General features: G+C 51.5%; 1 protein-coding gene across 3 annotated transcripts in view; it reads left to right on the forward strand.

Moving 5' to 3' along the window:
- Positions 1 to 21,637, forward strand: part of DAAM1 (dishevelled associated activator of morphogenesis 1) — an 88,161-nt gene that overhangs the window by 13,516 nt on the left and 53,008 nt on the right. For 2 of the 3 annotated variants that reach the window (XM_040559927.1, XM_040559930.1), the window contains exon 2: positions 1,503 to 1,600. The gene's annotated coding sequence lies outside the window, so the exon portion shown is untranslated. Of the gene's footprint in view, positions 1 to 1,502; positions 1,601 to 2,404; positions 2,572 to 21,637 lie in introns of all 3 variants that reach the window. The other variant, XM_040559928.1, reaches the window with a different exon arrangement.

Consider the following 21,637-nt stretch of genomic DNA (forward strand, 5'->3'; position numbering starts at 1 on the left):
GGACGTGGTGCCAGGGAGGGATGCCTGCCTGTTGTGCTGGCAGCCGTGCAATGGTCCTGTCGGTTTGGCGATGCTTGCACTTGGGAAGGAACAAATGTTAGCAGGGAGTGATCCAAAACCTCCTCAAACCTAGCTGGAGAGGCTCTGAGTAAGTTCCCAGCACTGGTGGAGAGTCACAGTTGCCGTTGTTTGTATCACAGCCTGGCCCAAACCTTTTAATCCGTGCCCACCTTGTGTTTGCTGTCCCCGTTTTCCATCACACGTGTTGGCGTGTGGCAATGAAAGGGATGCAGCTCACGGTGCTGGGGCTGGCTGTGGGATCACAGCAGGTTTCTGGGGTGGCTGCTGCCCGTCCTCTGTGACAGCGTGAGGAGCAAACCCAAGGTCAAAGCATCGTCGTGCCCGCAGCAAACCAGAGCAGCCGTTTAAAGTTGTCATTTCCAATAATTGCCACCGTGGTTTCTTCTCCCCTTCCTCCCCCCGTCCCCGTGTTCTTCCCCTGGCACCCAGGGCTGGCGGGATCCGTTCGAGATTTATGTTAAAAGGCAAATTTTATGTATGTAATTAAAACGTGGTATTGGTGAATAGAAAGGGGATTTGGTGCTTACTGCTGCAACTCTTTCTCGCGTGCAAGGGCGAGCTGATTGATTACTGAGGTTTGAGATTAAATATTCCCCTGAGCTTCGCTGGTATTTAATGTGGTGGGGGAGGGCAGAGAGAAAAGGGGAAGGAAAATGAAGTTTTTCCTCCGAGGCGAGGAGAGCAGGGCGATGTCTGCTGAGCAGATCCCCTTGCCCTGCTCTGGGTGCCGTGTCTGCTGTAACAGAGGCTCCTCCTGGTGCTGTGCTCATGGACCACGATAAATCAGGAGCCTTGCTCTGTGCCCGTGGTGCTGGGCAAGCTGCTGGGGGGCTCTGCTGGTGCCCCGGCACCGCAGCAAGCATCCCACCGCATCCCAGCACGCCGCATCCCATCCGTGCGGCTCAGCTGCACCCGAGCCCAGCAGCAGGGCACACCTCCTGCCCCCTCTGCTTCTCCCCGGGAGCACGCCTTATTTATTTCCCTTAATTTCTTTTAATCCAAAAAGAAAGCTCCATTTTTGGTTTCGATGGCCTTTAGGGGAGGAAAAGCCCAGCGTGCCACTCCCAAAGCGAGTGGTGGGAGCTTCGCTCACACCTTGGAGAAACAACCCCGTGTTTACCCGCTCGGGGAACTTTGCTTTCATTGATGTCTAATTTTAGCTGATGGCAACGGATCCCTCCGGGGTACTGCAGAGGTTTCGTATCGGCGCAGACCTTAAGGAACACACATGCAAACAAAAAGCACTCGCATTTATTTTTGCGAATTCTTTTGGAAAGGGTGTGACTGATTTTTCGCGAGCAGCGCAGGCACACACTGGCTTTGTTCTGCCGCAGTCTGGCCCGGTCGGGTATTTCAGGTCTTCCAAGATTTAATCAGAATAATTAGTTACTGTCTGTTTATACCTTCTGTTTTTGTTGCAGGGTTTCCAAAGGGCGTATTTATCTTTCAGAGTGCTGCCTGAGTGTCGCTTAATCATTAAGCATCTGATTTCCTCCAAGTTATCTGTCATGCTGCTCATGTAAGTAAATAAAAAAAGGGGGTGGTGGTGGTGGTGGATTTTGCCTGGGGGGGGGGGGTTGGAAAGATTTTCCCTGCTGGTGATTTCCCTGATTTAAGTGTTTGGTTCCCAACCCCTCATGTGATGATCAGAGGACTGCCTGTTTTGATTGGCGCTTAACAACCCAGCCAGCTTAATGAGCTTGCTTTCAGCCAAGCCTTCGTGTATGTCCCTGTAAACTGGCAGGGTCTGTGTTGCTCGGGGTCGTTTCGGAGGGGGGAAAAATGTCTTTGCAGGAATAAAGGGCGTTTGCTTTCCCTTGTACAGTTACGCCTTTGCCTCCTTCACTCGGTGGTGTCCCTTATAAAAGTCACAGTTCTGCCTGGAAATGAATTAGTGCTACAAGTTTGCCAGGCCTGGCAATCCGGTTGGTTTCCAGCTTTTATTTGCACGTAGGGTTTTGGAAGGGAAGACAGTGGGGTATACATTTTCTCCCCCGATGCAAGAATGACGCAGAAAAAACACTGAAAAACAGGAAAAGAGGGCTGGAAAACCTCACCACGAGACAGGTGTGGTGCTGGGACCACCCCCGATTCGTGCACAGAGCCTAAATGAATGATGTCCCTGTTTTCCTTCAATATTTATCGCTGTGGTCCCGAGAGCAGCTGGTGCAGAGGGGCCAGAGCGATGCTGGCGGTGGCACAGAGGACAATGCGTGGGGCTCAATAATTTGCCTCTTTTTCTTGGTTTTGCTTTCTTGGGAAACCATGTTAGTAGTCAGGAGTCATGATGCTGGCTCGTCGACCGCCTAATTTATCGCGTCAGATATCCCGTGCATGACCCTCGGGGCCGAGGGTGCGGGGCGTGCGCTGCTCCCGGTGATGGATGTAGTCCTGCAGCCTTTTAAACCCCGAAGCCGCCGTCCCATCAGCTCCTCTGCTCGCCCGTGTAATGCAGACCATAAATTTTCTCTGGCCGGCTTCTGTCCTGAGGTCAGTAACTGCAGTTTAATTAGCCCCTGTCGAGGATTACGGATGCGTGGCGTGGCTTCGCTCGCTGCCTTCCCATGCAAGGGAAGAGGCCGGTGCGAGTGCGAGGTGGGGCCGTCAGCATCTGCCTGGCCTCGGTGGCTTCAGAGCTAGGAAAACTTGCTCATGGGCAGGCTGAGCTCAAAGTCCATCTCCTCTCTGCACTAACTCGGGTAAGCTGTAATTCCTGTGGTTATAAGGAAGGCGTTTTTCATGCTGAGGGGCGGTGAGGCCCTGGCGCAGGCCGCCCCAAGGAGCTGTGGCTGCCCCATCCCTGGCAGTGCCCAAGGCCAGGCTGGATGGGGCTGGGGGCAGCCTGGGCTGGGGGCAGGGGTCGTACCCATGGCAGGGACTGGAATGAGATGGACTGTAAGGTCCCTTCCAACCCAAACCGTCCTGTGGTTCTGAGATGATCCCAAACCACTGCACTGGGGCATGTGTTGGGCCCTGTGCCACAGCAGAGCCAGTGTTGGGGGTAAGCATTTCCATTTCCTTGTCAGCACGGCCAGTTTTCAAAGGAAGTTGTTCCCTCTGACAGCTTTTAACTCGTTGCTCTTTGTGTAGTTTTGGCGTGATCCTGGCCCTGATGGCCGTGGTTTCCCCACCAGAGGTGACAGTGACGTTAGAGGGTTTCTGCTCGGCTCTCGCAGCCGGTGCTGGGTTGCTGTTGCCCTCACCCTTCCTGCTCAGGTGAGAAATGTCCAGTGTGATGGAAATATCCTTAAGGAAGGCTGTCAACCAGAATTTTTCCATGATGTTGACCCAGGGAGAAAGCTAGTGGAGGGCTCCTCCTTCTGACACCACCTCCTGAAGCACCCACAACATGCGAAGCATAGCGCTGCCGTTGGCTGCCCAAGGCCAGTGGGGATGGAGGGTCTCTAGCCCCTCTCCATGCTTCCCTGCTTGCTTCACTGTGGCTTTCCCAGGTCTGCTGTGGTGGCGTTTGGGCAGAGGTTAGGCTGAGGGAGAGGTGGGAGGAGGCGCAGAGATGCTGGGAGTGGAGGAAGAGTGGAAATGGGGAGTGAAGAGGGAAGGGAGGTGAGCAGTGCCTTCAAAGTGGGTGCTGGGAGCAAATGGAGGCAACTCGGCTCGTTTATAGTGTTGATGCTGTACAAGCTGCCTAGTTGAGTGAAGCACCAGGGACATAAATTTGGCTATTAAATAGCTTTGGAGCAAGTGAGTGCTCTGTGCTGCTCCTTTCCCTTCCATGGAGGGAGTCACCTCCTGTCCCCGTCTGTTTTAAGACCCATCTTTGCCTCAGGACACAGGAGATGCAGCTTGGTACCTGCGTGCTTTCAAAATACCCTTCCAGTTGTCCCCACACTCCTCGTCACTCCCATCCCTTGATTTCTCCCAGCCTGGCTGCTGCAAGCCTCGGCCGTGGGGACTGACCACGGGTCCCCTCCGCAGCGGTGGCCGCTGCACACCAGGCTTGGTGCTCACCACACGGCACCGTCTGATGCGGGTGCTCTCCAAAAACTTTCATCTTGGTCAAGGATGGGGAATATTCCCCCCGGTGACCACCATGGGGAGATGGGCTGTGTCCCCCCAGTGCGTGCGGGCTGCTTGCAGATGCGGGGGGAAGGTTTGGGACGAGCACACCCCTTTTTCCTCGTAAAACTCCAAACAAGAGGCTTGGCCTGGTTTAGATTTTAAAAATAACTTGCACATTTGGCAGCTAAAGTTTCAGAAGGGCTCCGAATGGGATAATGGCTTTGATCATGGCAGTCTGAGATCAAGGGAGGGCTTTTTAGGCTTGCTGCATCAGATGGAAAATATATTGTGGTGTCTAGACTTTATCATCCTCAAGCAAGGCTTTTTTCTTTTCTACAGAAAGTCTAATCTAAAGCCCACGTACACTTGATAGGGCTCCTTTGGAAAGCAGCCTCCTTTGGGGTTTGATTGTGTCCAGAAGCAAGTTGAAAGAGATGGAAATCAGCTTTGGACTTTGAAGGACTTCCGAGGCTCTGGCTCATGGACCCTGCCATTTCTGACAGGGTTCTTGGCACGGGTGGAAGCTGGCGTGGCAGCTGGGGGGAGGTTTGGCTGCAGGAGCAGGATCACCTCCTCCCATGGCACTCAGACCAGCGCCTCCCTCAAACGCCTTAGCTTTGGTTGTGTGATAACCACAAACACACACGTCGGTGTTCAGAAGGAACCTCAGGGTTTCTTGCCGAAGTGTAGAAAACACATGTTTTTATCTTTTCATTTCCTAAACATTCTGAAAGGATCAGAGGCAGAGAAATGATTTCCTAAGGTGCTCGGAATAAACCCAAAAGCCTGCCATAAAGGTGAGGACATGTGGCTACGTGCATCCACCGACCCTTCTTGAATGTCCACGTGGCAGTCGAGCTCCATCACGATGGAGGAGGCCCCACGGAGAAAGCGGTGGCAGTTTTCCTTTCAAACGCTGCATTTTCTGCACAAGGGTCTTGGTTGTGTTTTGGCAAGCGAGTTGCCAAAAAGGCATCTCCAACCATCCTGGTGCGTGCCCCGGCACACCGTCACGCTGTGCTGAAACACGTCGTGAGCTGCACACGTAGCCCCGGGCCCTGACGGAGTCACAGCTTAGCTGTGAGAGCTTCAGCTGGAAGTTTTGGAAAACATTTGGAAATGTTTTGGAAAACATTTGAATTGAGGATGTCATGGCTCCACGTCTGGTTGTTTTCCTTTGCTTTTTCTTTGTGAGAGGGGAGAAAACTGCTGTTGTGTTTCTGTTTTTCCTTTCCATCAATTACTTTTTAGACATATTTATTTCTGAGTATGAATCAGAGCAAATGCCAGCCTGTAAACAGTTTGTGGTATAAAATGGCATTGAAATCGGGATGGAAGGGACCTCGAGAGGTTGCCTTGTCCCCACAGCAGGGTCAAGTAAATCCGCTCATTGAACTGGAAGGCGATCGTGTTTGTTGGGAGTTGTTTTCTCATCATTTTTTTAAGAAGCAGAGGCAGAAATCTATCAACTTATGCTGTCAGGCTGTGAGAGAGCCCTTCTCAGCTTATTCAAATCATTTGCTGAATAAGTGTTGTTAATGAGTGCTGGGTTTGTTCCCAGAGCCACTCAAAGTGATAGCGCAGAGTAACATTTTCTGCCTTGGCGTTTGCCATAATACTGCAACTTCCACAGGAAAGGTATCCTGTGGGGAGCCATCCCTTGCTTCTCCCAATGCCTGGGACAGCCAGATCCCAGAAGTGCCACTGGATGCAGAGCAGTTTTTGCTTTGTTTCTTGTGAAGCAGACATGAGTGTTCAGAATGAAAGCCATTCTCCAGATGGTAAAAGCAACAAGAAAAAATACCAACCCCACCATGACAACACCGGGTAGTTTGGGATGCCTTGGGCTCACATCCCCAGCTGGCTGTGATGCCAAACCCGTGGAAATCAATGGCAGCCTCTCTCCTTGACATCTGCAGGCTTTAGATGAAGCTGCAGTGGTGGCAGAGGAGGAGCATCAGGAGAAATCCTTGTCTGCTTTGAGACTGAAAATCAAGCGATGGCTTTCAATTAGTTTCTTGTGCATCTTCTTCTGTCCTGGCTTTGTGTCTCAAGTGGTGGATTGAAAAGACAATACACAAGAGCCCAAGCTTAATCCCTCGCCTTTCAAAGATGCTAGAAAGCTCCAGTGGGTCTTTTTTCCCCAGCTTATTGCTTCCAATTTCAGCGAGAGGTTCACCTGTACCCAGCTGCACGCCGCCTCGCTTTCCACCCAGCGTTATGTCAGTGTTAATATCCACGTGGCCCAGATGGTGACTGGTTTTCCTTCGTCTCCTACTTTCCCCAACTGGTTTCTGGTAGGTAAAAGCAGAATGTGTCCATCTTTGGCCATGTAGCAGGCTTGGAGAGCCTACCCCCCCGGTCCATCTGTACATTTAAAGTCAAGATGGCAGGCAGCATTATTGTTTGGCCAAATGTATGCAGAGATATCACGGCTTAGATTTGTTACAGATGGGTTTCTGGATATAGTGGAAGGCATTCTGCCAGCCCGTTTTATATCCGTGTAAAAGTGATTGGCATCCCTATAAATAAAGCTGCTGTGAGGTTATAAATCTAAATATACTTATTCATCAAATTATTTTTACATCTCAAGTAGGTTGCCATCCTGTTTTTACATGAGCAAACCATGCTCTTCGCATGTGTGTTATCCACAGCCTCACAATAAATGATCAAAAATGCAGCTTTGGAGGCTTTGAATGATTTTTTTCCCCTTGGAAATACGTGTGTGTGGACTGTCCATGGGTCCCGTGCTGCAGTGGGATGCAGGAACTTCTTTGAGACAGTCATCTCTGGGAAGGAACTGGTCCCAGAGGCTGTTGTAGACAGAGATCCAGAAGTGGAATTGGCTGTAAATATGGGAAAGTCAGCTCTTTCTTTTTTGGCTCACAAATAGGTATGATGTTGGGGTGTTTAGGCCCTATGACCAGGTAAATAGTATTTGTGTGGCTTGTTGGTGCTAGGAAGGAGTCCCCACTAGCATCTCCACCACATCCTTGGCTGGGGAGTCCAGCAAAGGCTTTCTTCCATCGGTGCCATGGGCTGGGCTGCGTGGGAGCACAGCACATCCAACCTTCCCCACTGTCACCTCGATTGCAGGAACATGGAAAAAAGTCCCCCAGATTTGCTCTGGGTGCTGCCATGAGCTGGAGGAGGTGGTGAGGAGCAGAGTTGGAGGGCCAGCCCTCACCACCATCCAGCTTGGTCACTGAGAAGGCTTGTGAAAATGCTCTAAGCTGCAACCTCCGGTTCCTTTGGGTTTGTTATTCTTCTCCTTTCAAAGCATTTGCATATTCAGTCAGTAAGTTATGAAGCACAGAGCACATGTGCCCGAGAGGCAGAATATCAGCTGCCTCGCTTTCCACGGTAATAAAGTGCATCATTTAAAATTCACCTATGGTTTTAGTGTAGTTCCTAATGAAAGGAAGCTTTAAAGTCGCTCTGTACATCTGCTCCTCCTCCCCCACTGACAATTCATGAAGTCCATCGGCGGGTTTTGTCCTCGCTTCCAGATTGATTTTCATCTCCAATATGTAGAGCTGCTACAAGTTTTGTCAAAACAGCAATCAGGGTGTTGCAGAGGTTTTTATTAAGGGAAGGGATGCAATGAAAACTCAGGCTGTACTGGACGCCAGGGAACACACAAAAATGTTATGAACATCCAAGCCATAAAGAGTGCTTTTAGTTGGATTTACCACGTTACAGGACACCGGAGAGCCCATGCTGCAGGACTGCACAGACACGTAGGTGTTGCAGGGGGGATGTTTGCCCGTGTGGGTTCTCTGATGCCTAATAAATGTAAGTTCATCTTGCAGCCTTAATATAAATGTACTTTATGTTGCTTGGGCTCACAGACACAAGCCTCCTCTTTGTTAGTTCTGGTATTTGTGGTGCTGCTTCCCCCACCAGGTGTGGTTTCCTTAGTGTGGCAGGGTCAATGCAGGCTTGTAGTGACTTTAGAGAATGGTAACAATATTTGCATTTTTTGACCTATTTGCTGGAGCTGGTTGCAGGTTTGTGTGCCATTTGTCACGGCAGGCAGAGCAGCTGCTGGCAGGAGAGCTTCTTAATACATGCAGTGTTGGACACATTCACAAAGGATGCTGCGTGTCCTGCATCCCCATTACCTGTGACGCTGTGGAGGCAGGGGAGGACAAGCTGCTGATAGTTGGCGTCTTGAAGGTGGAAGTTGTATGACAATGTTGAAAACAAGTGTTGAAAATCTTGCCACCTTCCATCGCTGGAAAGCTTAGTGTGGCTGATGAGCAGCAGATGGAGAGGAGGACCTGTCAAGCTTGAGTCCTGTGTCCCAGGGTTGCTTCTGGTGCGTGTCATGGCCACACGGTGGAGGTGAGAGGTTGGGGTGTTGGCTGTGTCCTGGAGGTAGCAGGGATGGCATACAGCTTGGACAGTCTGGCTGTATGCAGATTTGGAAGTGAAATGAATCTCCTTCCTGGGTCAGGTAAGGGCAGAGAGGATGTTGGTCAGCCCTTTTGCATGACTGCTGCCAGCAAACAGGGAGATGGTGGCTTCTGGGAATGCATTCCCCATGGTCCCTGCATCCTGCTGCAGGTCCCAGTGCAGCAAGGGAACCCCTTCTTCCCCAAACCAGCAAACAGTTCAAGGTTGGCACGTCTTACCCAGGCTGTGGCAGCCCTGACATGGGTGCCCAGGGCAGCCATAAGGTGATTTGGTAGCCTGGAAGTCACGGTGTGACTGGCTCACTGCCTCTGGGAGCCATCTGCCAGCAGCTGGGTTCCACGTGGGTGTGAGAGAGCCTTGCATCACCTTACATCCCACAGGGGAAAGGGGGGAGACCCTCAAAGCCCAGCCACCTGCATTCCCGCAGGGATGCCACGGGGTGTGAGCAGGAATCAGTGCTCACTGTGGTGTTGGTGAGCCGCCAAATGTTTGCTTATCTGCCTGGTTTTTACTGGTAGGTGTCAATACTTCGTTCCACACCTGGGTTTTGCTCTCTGCTTTCCACCACAGCTTGAATTCTTTGCAGTGTTGTTTTGTTTTGTTTCGTTTGGTACCTCATTTTCCTAAATAAGAACACAGCCGATGGTCTGGAGCCCAAACTAAACCCACCTATTACGCATTACCCGATTAGACACTGTGGTAATAAGCATTTGAATCTAAAGGTAGATTAGGCAGGGAGCAGTCTCAGGCTGGATTTCCATAGCATTCATTCCTCATCCATGTGATGTGTCCTTAAGACTATTGAAATCTAATAAAGAGTTGGTGTTGGTGTGCTTTGGGTGCTCCTCTTGGGGCAGGGGTTGCTCCCCCCACGAGGCACTCTGCAAAAATTGCCTGTGATTGCCTGGAAGATGCTTTTTCTCCCTCTTGCTGCTCTTACAGCTCGTGTTGCAGTTGATGGGAACAGGCAGCTCCTGCCAACTCTAAAAACCTGCACTAATGGGATTTTGAAAGATTTTGTCTTTAGAGGCAGTTATTTCAGGGTGTGCTGGCTTCCTGTGGCAATCTCTGGCTGTAGCGGAGTGAATCTGGAGTTTTCAGATGCCTAAATCCAATGGGCAGCTTCTTCAAGCTCTCGTGGTGATGTTACAGTTCTTGTGCTAGAAAATGCCGTGAAGATTTGTTATCTAAAAAACAGTTAATTTACTTTGCCCGTGGACTGCTATGAGGTAGTGGCTGATCTCAGGGTAATTCTCACTCTGAGGTGTGTCATTAGTGTTTGGGCATCCAAACTGCAGTGTGAATTCAGTGCAGCGGGCTGCCGAGGCTGGACGTGGAGGAAGGCATTGGGGCTGAGGTAAATACAAGCCTGTTTTGCAGCAGAGGGTGGACAGAGGCTCTCTGGGTCTTCCCAGCATGGTGCCTCAAGCGGTGCCCGGAGGGAGGCAGCGTTCGGGCTGGTGCTAGGCCGAGCAGAGAGCAGCAGCACCCAGCCAGGCCCTGTGGCGACCTCCATCTCCTGGCCAAGTGTCAAAAACGTTACCTGAGGGTATCTGAGCAGAGATGGTGTCGCTCTGTTACAGCCCCTGAGCCAGGAAGCAGCGTCTCCGCTCGCTTTGCTGGGCCTTTTTGTTATTAGGGCTGTTAACTGTGGTGTGAGCTGGGCGAACACAGCAAATGGCGGGCTCCTGACACTTGTGACGTGGGCATGGTGAAGCTCAGATCGAGGAATAAAGGTCAGTTTGCTGGGTTTCAGGCTCGGTTAGACCTGCTGGGCCCTGCTTCATCATGAGCGGTGTTGTCTGGGCTGTAATGTAAGATCTGGTGAGCCAGTGAATGGAAAGCTGCAGCCAGAAACTCAGTCAGAGCCTTTGCTGTGAGAGCTGCTTCGCTTCAGAGCTGCTAAAGAAATATATGGGGAGTGTTTTGGGGTGCTGGGGAGACCCTTTTTCACTGGAGAGCTGGCTAGACCTGATGTCAGTCAACAGATCACCCTAAAGCCAGGAATCCTTGCTGAAATTTGAAGGAATGTTGCCAAGCTCCTGATCACTAGTGGTACCATGAAGCCTTACCCAGGGGGCAAGTGTGAGGACTTCAACAATACCCCTCCACCGCCAGGGCGTGGAAGCCCTCAAAGAAGCTTCATTGCTTTGGATTGCGAGTTAACTGGCCTGGTATCAATGGGGAGAAGGGTTTTTGCTTTGCTGGCCAGAGAGTTGGACTCTAAGCCGAAGCGAGAAGGCACCTGCAACGTGGTTTGAAGATGTGTGAGGATGAGCAAAGTGGGGGTGATACACCACGGGGCGTCTCTGCAGAGCTGAAGAGGCATTTGCCCAGGCAGGGTGATGGATGAGGGCAGAATGTGATGCTGTGTCCTTTGAGAAATTGGTGATATTGTGGCTTTCTGAGCTTGGGCTTGTGCCTGCGGTGGTGACTGGAAAGGTTTCTCTGCGCTGGTGGGGTGTCTGGAATGGTGCTGGTCCCAAGAAGGGAACACTGAGTCTTCTATCTCCAAAAGATGAGATTAAATTAAAAGCCTCAAGCACAGTTATGTTCTCTCAGGGTGTCTGAGCTTCATCGGGGTACCCTTGGGTCACTTTTTCAAGCATTTCTTTGCAGTCATGAGGCTGTTTGTTTTCCAGATTTAATGAACAGGGAGATCACTGTGTAAATATCTACAGGAGTGAGAACTTTTGTATTGCAATTTATGCCGAGTGCAACATGAAAACCTGCAAAAACGGTAATAATAATAATAATACAAAATTCTGTATGTAGCCATGGCAGGGAGGTGGCTGCTGTCATTGCAATCTTGCACCTTCACGGGGAGGTTCCTTACTGGAAGTGTTTGCTCATGAAGAGAAGAGGCTTGGGTTTTAAACAGCATCATTGCATCAAAGAAGCTACAGAGATGAGGCCAACAGGATGCCTGAAGCATTAGCAGCGCTGCAGATGCCCCATTTGGACTTGAATGGGGTAGAAACAGATTTGGCTGAATCAGTGCACAAAAACCCAAAGCCTGTGCACGTACTCAGTGTGTTTAAATTTGGTTTATATCGATGCTGCTCATGCTGATACTTCCCTTGATTAAGCATTAAAATGGCCAATATTGATTTTTAAATGCATCCCCTTGGGATTTCCACCGGACAGACATTCCCCTCGGGATGCTCTGCAGGGACAGGGCCATCGCTCCATCTATCCCCAGAGGTGGATGGGTTGGCTGGGTTCAGAGTGAGCCCTTGCTCTCTGCAGTCGCTGAGAGGAAGGTAGTTAGGCAATTAAAATGGTGTACCTTGATTAAGCTGGCTCCTCTGAATTATAAGGAGATGGGCTTGAGCTCTGATGGGAAGCCTGCATCCCTCCTATTCAAAGCGGAGGTTTTGCTGTAATCTAGATTGTGTTGCATAAAAAATACAGTCAAGCCTTCCAATTAGACTCGCCTGCTGGTTTTGCCTGCTTTTTTATTTTATTATTATTTTCTTTTTTTTAATGTTTAAATGCAAGCAGCCTTTTAGTGTAATGTGATAAAAATTGCTGCTTTTAGCAGCCCGGTTAGGAGCAGACGTAATGCTGGAGCCCTTCTCATTTCCCCGAGCCATTTCTGTGCAGTTGTGCAGCATCACGTCGTGTCTGATGCGAGCTCACGTATATTATTTTTCAGTGTTCATCTGCTGGAGCAGTGGGAGGTATTAGTGCCGTGCTGCAAGGAGAGTTGCCAGTGGGGAATTTCTGCTCTCAGACATTTTTATCAAAGAATTCTCGACCCCAAATTCATACTTCAGGGGAAAAATCACTCTGGATTACTGTCAGTATTTTAAAATCTTTAAAGGGAAATAAGCATTTCACATGGCTCGTGGCATGTAGGGCAATTGATAGATCTAATGAATCTGTTTGGCTGGCTTTGGGCACTTTCTGGACAAGAAGATTAATGAACTACTCGGATCTACCTGCCTATCAGGGTCCCTTTCAGTAAGGTCTCCTGTTTGTACCAGCTTCAACCCACTTTCATTCTAAAAGAACAAAAGCCAGCTCGCTGCACACCGCAAGTTGCATAAAACCCAGCAGCTCTAGTTGCCTCATCTTAAGCACGGATAATCCCCAAATCCCCAAACGTGACCCAGAATTGGCCAGCGGGGACTCGGCTGGTAGCTCCTCGATTCCTTTGCCGTGGTGCTGGCCCCAGACGCTGCTGAGCTGCTGTACTGCAGGCAGGCGTTTGCAGCTGAACGGCTTCAAAAATCCCGTGTGTGGTGCCAAATTAATTAAGAGTCTTAAGAGAGGAAAAACCTGCCTTCCTTCCCCCGTTTTACAGCGGGAGAGCCCGTCTCACCCCAGGGATTACCGCTGAAATGGGGAGCAGTGAAATGGAAAGTTCAGCAGAGAGGCTTTGCATACGATATATCAAAGTCAGAGCCCAAATATTCATTGGAGGAGCAGGGCTTGAGGGGGGGGAAGGGAAAAAAAAAAAGGAATTAAAATAAAGCAAGGCTTTTACTGAACTATTGTTCTCCAGGAAAAGGCTAATTGGCAAACAAATATCCTCCAACAGTGGGAAATGCGGCTCCTCTCTCCCCACTTGCCAGGCTGTTCAGCTTTTATTGACAAAAGCTTTGCATCATCAAAGTAAGTGCTTGGTGGAGCCTGCAGTGATCTCAAAAACGCACAGACTTAGATCCATATCCTTTGGGGGTAAATAGAGAAATATCGAGATGGGAGCTCTCTTTCTGGGGGCAGGCAAGGCTTTGGCTGGCTGGAAAGTGGTCCTGCTGTGTCGGGAGCTTTCTGGTCACCATGATATGCTGGCGTGGGCTTCATATCTCATGTTATCAGCCCCATGGAGGTGTTTTTTTAGCTTAGTGTGAGCTTTTTCCCTTGAGTTTGGGCAAAACCAAGGGTGGAGATGGAGCGGGGCTGGATGTCAGTTTGTGACAGAGCTGGGTGCTGGGGATGGAGCTGGGATGAGGCAGCAGCAGGACCTCCTGTTGCTCTGGGATGCTCAATGGAGCTGTCATGTCCCTCTGAGCTGCCCAAGGCATCTTGTGATAAGGGAGTTGAAATATATTTCTTCCTTCCACCACCAAGCCACCTGCTTTTATGTTCGCTTCAGCAAAAGAAGGACCGGAGGTCTTGCCCGTCTGCTGGAAAAAGGCACACGTGCAGTTCGTAGAAATGGGTCGCTTAGCACCCTAGTGAGTATTGGGAAATATATATGTATTTATATAGGTCCCAAACTTGGTCTTGTCGGGGGTTACATGCCTGTTGTCCTTGTTCCTGAAATAAAAGGCGTTTGCCCATGTTCGTGTATCTGATCGAGCTCCAGTCGGAAGCGGTCTGTAGCCATTTAGAGGATCTGGTGCTGAGCTCACCCCCGGTTACGTTTCCCCTTTTAATGGAGAACTTGTGACCTCTTTTGGTATTGCCGCACCGCCCGCTGTCTGGCTGTCTGGGATACTTCCAGCAAGGTTTGTTTTCAATCCTCGAAAACTAAACAAAGTTTTGCTCCAGCAGCATTTTCCCTGGTTGGACGCATCTGTGCGTTGAGCAGCATCAACCCCTGCAGCCACGATGGGGCGAGGGGCTGTGCGGGCACCCCTGCAAGCATCCTCTCCGTGCACCCAACCTCTCCAAAGCTCCTGTGTGCGGGACAGGGATGGTCCCACAGCAGCCAGCAGCCAGCCCCAGCTCTGCATTTCTGCTGGGCTGCCGAAGCGGGCGGCGCTGCTCCGAGATTTGCTTTCAGTTGGAGAGCTTTAAGGCAGATCGTGTCTCGCCCTGCTCTGCGGATGCTTTTCCCCAGAAAAGCAGATTGTGGAGCCCCCGGTGCGTGTGCTTCTGGGCTGGGTGCTCCGCCTCGCTCGCTTGTAGCAGAAGCGGCTCGAGCTGTGCCGTGATGCTGCCAGGCGAACGCTCGCATGGAAGCTCAAGTGGAAGCTGCTGCTCTTTTCTCTGAATAGCGTCGTCGAGTAGAGTACGGACAGAAAAAAAAAAGCAGGCTTTTCTTGGCGTATTACAAATCTGTGAAACAGGTCACCCATCCCCTCCCTGCCCCTGAACATATAACTGCGTGCTGGCTCGGTGAATAAACTGGTTTAATTTTTCATGCTGCAATCTGAATTTCACCATCAAGTCCCCGAAATGCCTCTGCAAGCTCATTTGGATGGGAGCAGAGTAAAATGTCTTCTTGCGAGGCAGCAGGCCCAGATGTACGCTCCGTTTTTTGATGAATGCCACAATAAAAGGAAAGAATACAGAAGGCAGTAAACACGTTTTATGTGAGTGCTGTTTTTTTTTTGCAGTGCTGGCAGATGGGACACACAGGGACCAGGCTGGGAGCCTGCAACTGCAGCCGGCTCCTGCCAAAGTCAGAGGCGGCGTGCAGCTATCACGCTGGTATTGTGCAGCAGGAGTGAAATTCAGAGCTGTAAACCCCTCATTTTTTGGGTCATGGAGTACAACAGGATCTCTGGAAAGAGGGAGGAGGATCTGGGATAATTTAGGATTTGGCATATAAATATAAATCCACGAAACTGAGGAATTTGAGATTTGCTTATGCTGGGAATAACAGCTCTTGTGATTTCACGATGAGTCAGGCTCCTTCTGGCAGCCGATTTTCCCCGAGAGCAGCAAGGCCACGTCCAGGTGTGCCTGCATACAGGGCCGGCACGCTGCTAGCAAGGCGTTTGGAAGCCCCTTTCTGCTCCCAGAGGTGTAGCACTGGCATCACGGGAGGGCTCCCGAGCTCTGTCTCATGGGAGGATTCAGGGGGAGAAGCCAGTCATCAAATCGTTCAAGGCTTTGGGGCCAAATGCTTTGTGGGTTTAAGTTTGTTGTTTGTTTTTCCCCTATGACATCAAAACCAGCTCCTGCCGATGCGCACGTATTTTAACCAAACACAAACATTCCTCTCCTATGCAGTCTGCGCGTGAAAACGGCTCCCTGTCTGAGAAAGGGGTCTGAGGAAACGCGCGTGGGAGTTTGTGGCCAAAAAGTCAGCCTGGTTGCTTTTAATAGAAACCGCCGGGGCGGCGCCGGGCTGCGTGCTGGAGGTGCTGGGGACGGGCTCCAGCCCTCCAGGCTGCCCAGTGGGAGGGGAGGTGGCTCCCACCGATGCGATCCTCTTTCTTAGCTGCTCCTCCAATGAGGGGATTGATTTTCTGAGTATAAAATAAATAAATAAACAAATAAACAAATAATAACGCTTGTGCCTTCTGATCAGATGGGCACTGCATGACACGCACGTTTCAGAGGCCTTGCAATCAACACCGAAGCCGAGAACGAGTCAAATGAGCGAGCAGAGCCACGCAGGGTGCCGGCAGTCCGGGGTCTGTAAGGTGGAAAATCAGAACATGTTTTTGACGTTTCTCGGGGGATGCCTCCAATTTAGAGCCGATCCGAGCAACGGGCATCCAGCTTTCATTCCGTGGAGGTCCAGACTCGCCGGACTGTGGGAGGAAAATCGTCTCGAGCTGTTTGTTTAAAGAAAAGTGATGCAAGGCACTTGATGCGCTCGACGTGCATCTCAGCACTGCGCGGCACGGCTGTTGTGTGCACGGGGAAGAGCAGAGAACGTGTGCCACTGCGCAGCAGCAGGACGGGATAAGCAACAGGAGCGACGTGCTGGGTGCCAAATTTCTGCCTTGGATGTGCTGCAACAAGTGGTTATGTGGCGCAGCACACCCAGCTCCAGCGCTCGGGGGGGGGGTCTTGCAAAATCACCCATGGAAGCAGAGCCTCTCCCAGCCACCGCCAGCAAGCGAGGCCGCTTGGCGGTGATGGGGAATTGTCAGAAAATGCCCATCAGGCAGGAGCACCCTGCCCCGCACGAAACTCCAGGGTGGCGGCAGACATTTGGCGGGGTGAGAGGTGCCGAAATTGGCCAGGGCTCGGCGGAGCCGGTCAGCGAGCGTCGCCGCACTTGCCCAGAAAGAGTTTCACCTTGTGAAACGCGCTGAAATACAGCTCCCGATTGGGAAAGAGCTCGCTTGGGATCTTGTATCCTCGTTTTGGGAGGGGATGGGAGAGGAGCCAGAAAAACAGCAAGCTGATGTTCATATTTGATGATTTAGCTCCTAGCTCCCGTGTGGGTTTGGAGGCGGGTGCGAAGAGGAGCGTGCACGCTCCTTTGCATGCGTTTGTGCCCTCGCTGGGTATTTTGGTGCTGCAGACCGCAGAGCTGCAGTACCGGTGCTGGCTTCAAACCAGCTCGCTGGGGCATCGGTCGCGGGCAGGCTCCGGCAGCACGTTGCTCCACGCGGGCTAATTGAGCTTGCCAAGGAGGCTGCTGAATATGCAAACAGTAATTGCCGTTCTCCTCTCCTTAAAGCGAAGGCGGAAGCGACACCAGGGTCCAATTTTCTCCTAATGACCGATTTCGTTGGAGCACTGCTCAAGGCGATGTCGAGGCGGTGGGGTGTTTTGAGGCGGGGGGGCGGGGGGGACCAGAAACAGTGGCACGCTCCGGTCGGTCACGGTGGCACTCATGTCAGGGTCCCAAACGTGGGCTTCAGGGAGCTTTGTTGCTGCCTCTCTGGCAGCCGTGGCTGCTGCTGTTGTTTTGGGTTTGTGCCGTATTTCCGAAGGAGCATCGCCTCCCCGCACCCACCTTCATCTCTGGTTTATGGCTGTTTGGCAAAGCAGGGAGCGGTCGCGAGGAGCGCTTGGATCAGCTCCTACCCGAAGCTTCGCTTCGCCCTTTGCGGCTTTTTTAAAAGAAGCTGTACAACAGCCAGCCCAACGGCATGGACAGGAGGGGAAGGTGCCGGGATTAAAACACCTCCCTGCCGCTTGGCACCGCGGTCACACAGCGCGGCAGGCGTTGCAGAGCCGCCGGCAAGGTCACCGCTGGAGTTTTGGAGGAGGAGGGCTGGGATCCCGCCTGCTTCAGTCGCAGCCAGGGCCATATCCTGCTGCCTCGCCTGCCCCGGGCTCTGTTATCACAGTCCAAACTCCGTCGTGACGTTTGTGCGGGGTTTTGGCACGGTTCGCAAGGACGAGGTGCCAGCCTCCAGGAAGCGCCCTGCCCTGGAGTCACCGAGTCCTTCACAGATGTTGCTCCCAAGCAGCCTGCACAAGCAGAAACCAGCACGGGACGGGTGGAAGCCGTCCCCTTACCTGCCCCATCGCCTCGGGATGCAGCCAAGGCGTCTCCCTGCCCACCTGGAAGGAGCCCTGCCAGCTACAGACCCCAGAGCAGCTTCTGGAGCTCAGAGACCCCCATCTCCTTACCAGAGGTGTGGGAGAAGAGGCGACCAGGTAACAGGGGTACCACAAGCCAAGGAGAGATGCTTCCGAAGTTGTAGTTTTACTGGGTTGCGTGGAGACCCCAAAGACCAGATCCCTATCTCAATCACTGCTTTACGACCCCACAGCTGTCTTCGTTTCGAGAAATAGTCACTGCTTGAAACACGTCACTGTATCAGAGCATAAGCTCTCCTTTTGTCCAGTGTCAGTTCCAAATTTAGCAAATGCTCTTGGCAGCCATTCCCTTGCAGAGTGTTAGGGTTTCACCCAAGTAATACACAAAGGATTTTCTCCTCCTACACCTGCCAAAGGGTCAGACACCTCCCAGGCTCCTCTCCTGTCCTCTGGCTCCTGTCCTGGGACACATGTTGCCTCGTGCTCCCCAGCCCCACGGTTTGTATGAGCTGACCCGACAGACAGCTTGTATTTCCCCCCACCCTGGGAACGGGCCAGAACTTACTCAAGTCTCGTGGAAAGGGGCAGTGCCTTGTGGTGCCAGCCAAAGGTGTTGCCACAGGTACCCTGTTATCGGCCACCAGTGCCTGTGACTGGGGGAGAGTGGCACGATTCCCTCGTCTGGTTGCTTGAGTGATTCGTTAGCTCAGAGAAGACAAATTCCCTTTATCTCCTCCAGCTTGCCAAAAGCAAATCTCTTGTAATTAATTAGGTTCTGTCCGTATCGTTCCCAAACATCATCTGGCCTCCCCCGGGGAGCAAAACCAGCCGTGGGGACGTGATGGAGGGAGCAGGCAGCAGGAATGCAGCGAGCGGTTCCTGCAGAGGGCACGAGCTTGCAGAAAAGCAGCTTCAGCTTGAGCTGACAGCTGTCAGTTGTGCAGGTTCCTGGGCAAAACCGGGGTTTTGTCCACGTGCTGTGTCTCTGGCAAAGGTTTGAGTGGAAATGACTTTGGAAGGGCCCAGGTGAGAGACAAAGGGAGTCGCCCCCTCGGGTGGTGGCTGTACTTTCTCCATGAATACTGTAGTAGAAGTCTTTCGGAGCCCTCGGTGAGCTGGGGCGATCCCCATCACTTGCACAACTGCGGTAGAAACAAAGCTCGTCCTTTACAAACCTGCGCAAGTGCCCACCTGAGGCAGGTCAGCAGAGGTGACCTTGGCCCGAGGTGGTGCACGAGAGCCAGGTTGCACGACTGGTCTCTATCCCGCATCCTCCTCTCCTGGCCCTTCCTGGCTTAGCATGTCCCGCGCACATTTCCACCTGTTTTTGGAAAATCAGAGCATTTTTAGAAACCACTCAGCCCCATCAGCCCTGTCTTGGGATTTGGGGCTTGGCAAGAAGTTCCCTCGATGACCCTTCCCAGCCTATCTTCTCTGGCTCTATATGTACAGGGGCAATTAAATTTAATTTATTCTGGCCTGCTCAGTACTAAAGGCCAGAAGGCACCATTAGATCACAATCTGACTTGAATTTATTGATGTAATTAGTGCTCAGACGTATAGATGGGAGGTGGGAGCAGGCTGTTTAACAAGTGACGCCGCATGGAACTGGTTCCTTTCCCTTTCCTTAGTGCAAGCCGCTGGGTTGCGAGAAATTGTCACTTCTTCTCTCCTCAAATAACCCATTTCTGCAGAATTTACAGGGAAAAGAGGAGGCTGTGCATCTGGACTGTGTTCTGCTGAGGCAATCTGGGCTGTCTGCAGCGCTCCCGCCGACCTGCCAGGAAGCAGTGTTTTGATTTTTATCCATCGCATTAATGAATATTCATCAGTGTTCTCGAGGTTTAATGCTATTTGCCTGGTAGCTAACATATTCTTTCCCCAACCATTTTTAGCCTTTGTTGCTAATAACCCACAGCCCACTCAGCCTGCATTACAGGGCGGTTTTTTATTTAATTGTTTAGGGATGAAAATTAGGAACCTCAATAGCTCCAGAGCTGGAAGCGGCTCAAAAACACCTTGTCTTGGTTACTACATGGCTGTCTGCTCTAAAGCCCGAAATAAAACCTTGCCTTTTGGTCTGTCATTCAAGCTCCTCATAAAACACCAACAGGAGCGGGTGTCCCTGAAGAGCAGGTGTTCTCCTGATAAAAGCTTTCTGTACGTTTTTGCAAGCCCAAGTCAGAGCTTGTAGGCAGCAGCAGGTTGCAAGGAGGAGGTTGACGTGGTGTTGAAAAGGGGCTGGAAAACGCCCTGTGGAAGAGGAGGACGGGTGGGTTTGGTCCAGTCCGCGAAGTACCCTGGCCGTGGGAGCAGAATTGTGCCCTGATTCAGTAGGAAGACCAAGTAACAAAGCTTTGCACAGATAAGCACGTGTGGGTTGGGACCGAGCTCCCATGCAAGGCACAAACTGCTGTGCAGCCACCTCCCTGCCTTCGTTTCCCTCTGTGCTGTGCTCCTGCAGGACCCAAACCTGCAGTGCATTTTTTATTTTCTCCCTGTTGGAGAAAACGTGTCCCTAGTTCTTTGTTTCCCTCCCTCCCCTTAGGAAAGAAACTGCCCACCAGGTGTCAAACCCCTCCTAAAGCCTCGTGGGTGCCAGCGGACTGCAAATGGATTTGCTCTGGTGCTGCCTGCCTGGGAGCTGGGATGCAAGATTTCGCGGCAGCTGAAATTCCTCCAGTGGCTGCGTTTTCCCAAATCCAAGACGCCGAATGTGAAATGAGATTTAGGGCTCCCTGAGAAGGGAGGCCCTCCAGACTGGGCACAGAGATTATCCCACATGAAGACCGAGTAACTATTTCCCGTCGTTCCCGCTTCAGCAGATGATTACACCATGTGCTAAAAATATGCAGTCGAGAATAATTTCAGGGGTCAGGTCCTGCGTTAAGGCTATGGGAGTAAAGCCTGAATTTTCTGCGAGGTCTCTTATTTTTGGGAAGGCAGCGTTTGCTGCTCAGGGCCATGCAAGTGGTGGTGCAGGGTCCCAGCATAGGTCTGATGCCAACCTGCCTCCAGCGGTGGCTCTCCATGGTGCCCAGCAGCTGTTTTTTGGGGCATTTGGGTATTTTGACACTTACGTAGTTAGATGGAAATGGGAATTCTCCAGGGAAATGGAGACTACTGTCGAAATGCTGACCTTTTGTCCAAGTCTCTTCCTAACGTTGTTAGTAAATCCAAGTCATCCATATTTCAACCTCCTGCATTAACTTTGGCGGCGTGCAGCTTTTTGTCCTCTCTCCGAACATCTCAGTGTCTTGTTTCGCAGAGATAAAACGTGTGGGTGTTTAACATGTAGATTTAGAAGTCAAATATTTAGGTTTTGTTAAAAAAAAACCTACTGTGCTTTGCTGGTTGCCTTTTCTCCTTGGGATGTTTCTTCGCAGTCCTCACTCCTCATAGCTGGTCCTCCCACTTGTATTATTGACTTTTATGCTCGATGGCCATGGTTTTGGTGCAGTGTTTGGCTGGTCCTTGCAGTGAGCTGTCGGGCAGGGCACAGGTTGGCATTTCTTTCGGGCTCGCTCGCTGCCGCCCGTTCATCTTCCTGCCACGAGCATCGCTCCCGACACGGGCTTGAGAAATCAGCCAAACCGACCGAACCAACGGCGTGAGTAATGTCCCACGCAAGCACTGCGTAGGAAAGTCTGAGCTACCGGCGCAGTGTGATTTTTATCAGCTGAATCCGCGTCTTGTAAATATTTACTGGAATTCCACGTAGGGTTTATCTAATTAAAGCCCAGTAAAAGTTTCCGTGAAAAAGAGCCACCCAGCCAGCAGCTGCCAGTGGATGTTTAGGGACACGTTTAAGAGCGGGCCGGGGGTATATAGGGTATTTTCGTGCTTTGCAGCTCAGGGCTTCTTGAGCTGTACAAGGTCTTTGAGCACTGAGCCATTCGCACTGGGGACCATGTCCCTGGTGCCACCAAGCACTTCCAGCTGCTCTTGGCCGCAGCACCCCAAATCTGCCACCCCCTGTGACGGG

This window comes from Cygnus olor, chromosome 5 (assembly GCF_009769625.2).
Source record: "Cygnus olor isolate bCygOlo1 chromosome 5, bCygOlo1.pri.v2, whole genome shotgun sequence".
NCBI classification, from domain to species: Eukaryota; Metazoa; Chordata; class Aves; order Anseriformes; family Anatidae; genus Cygnus; species Cygnus olor.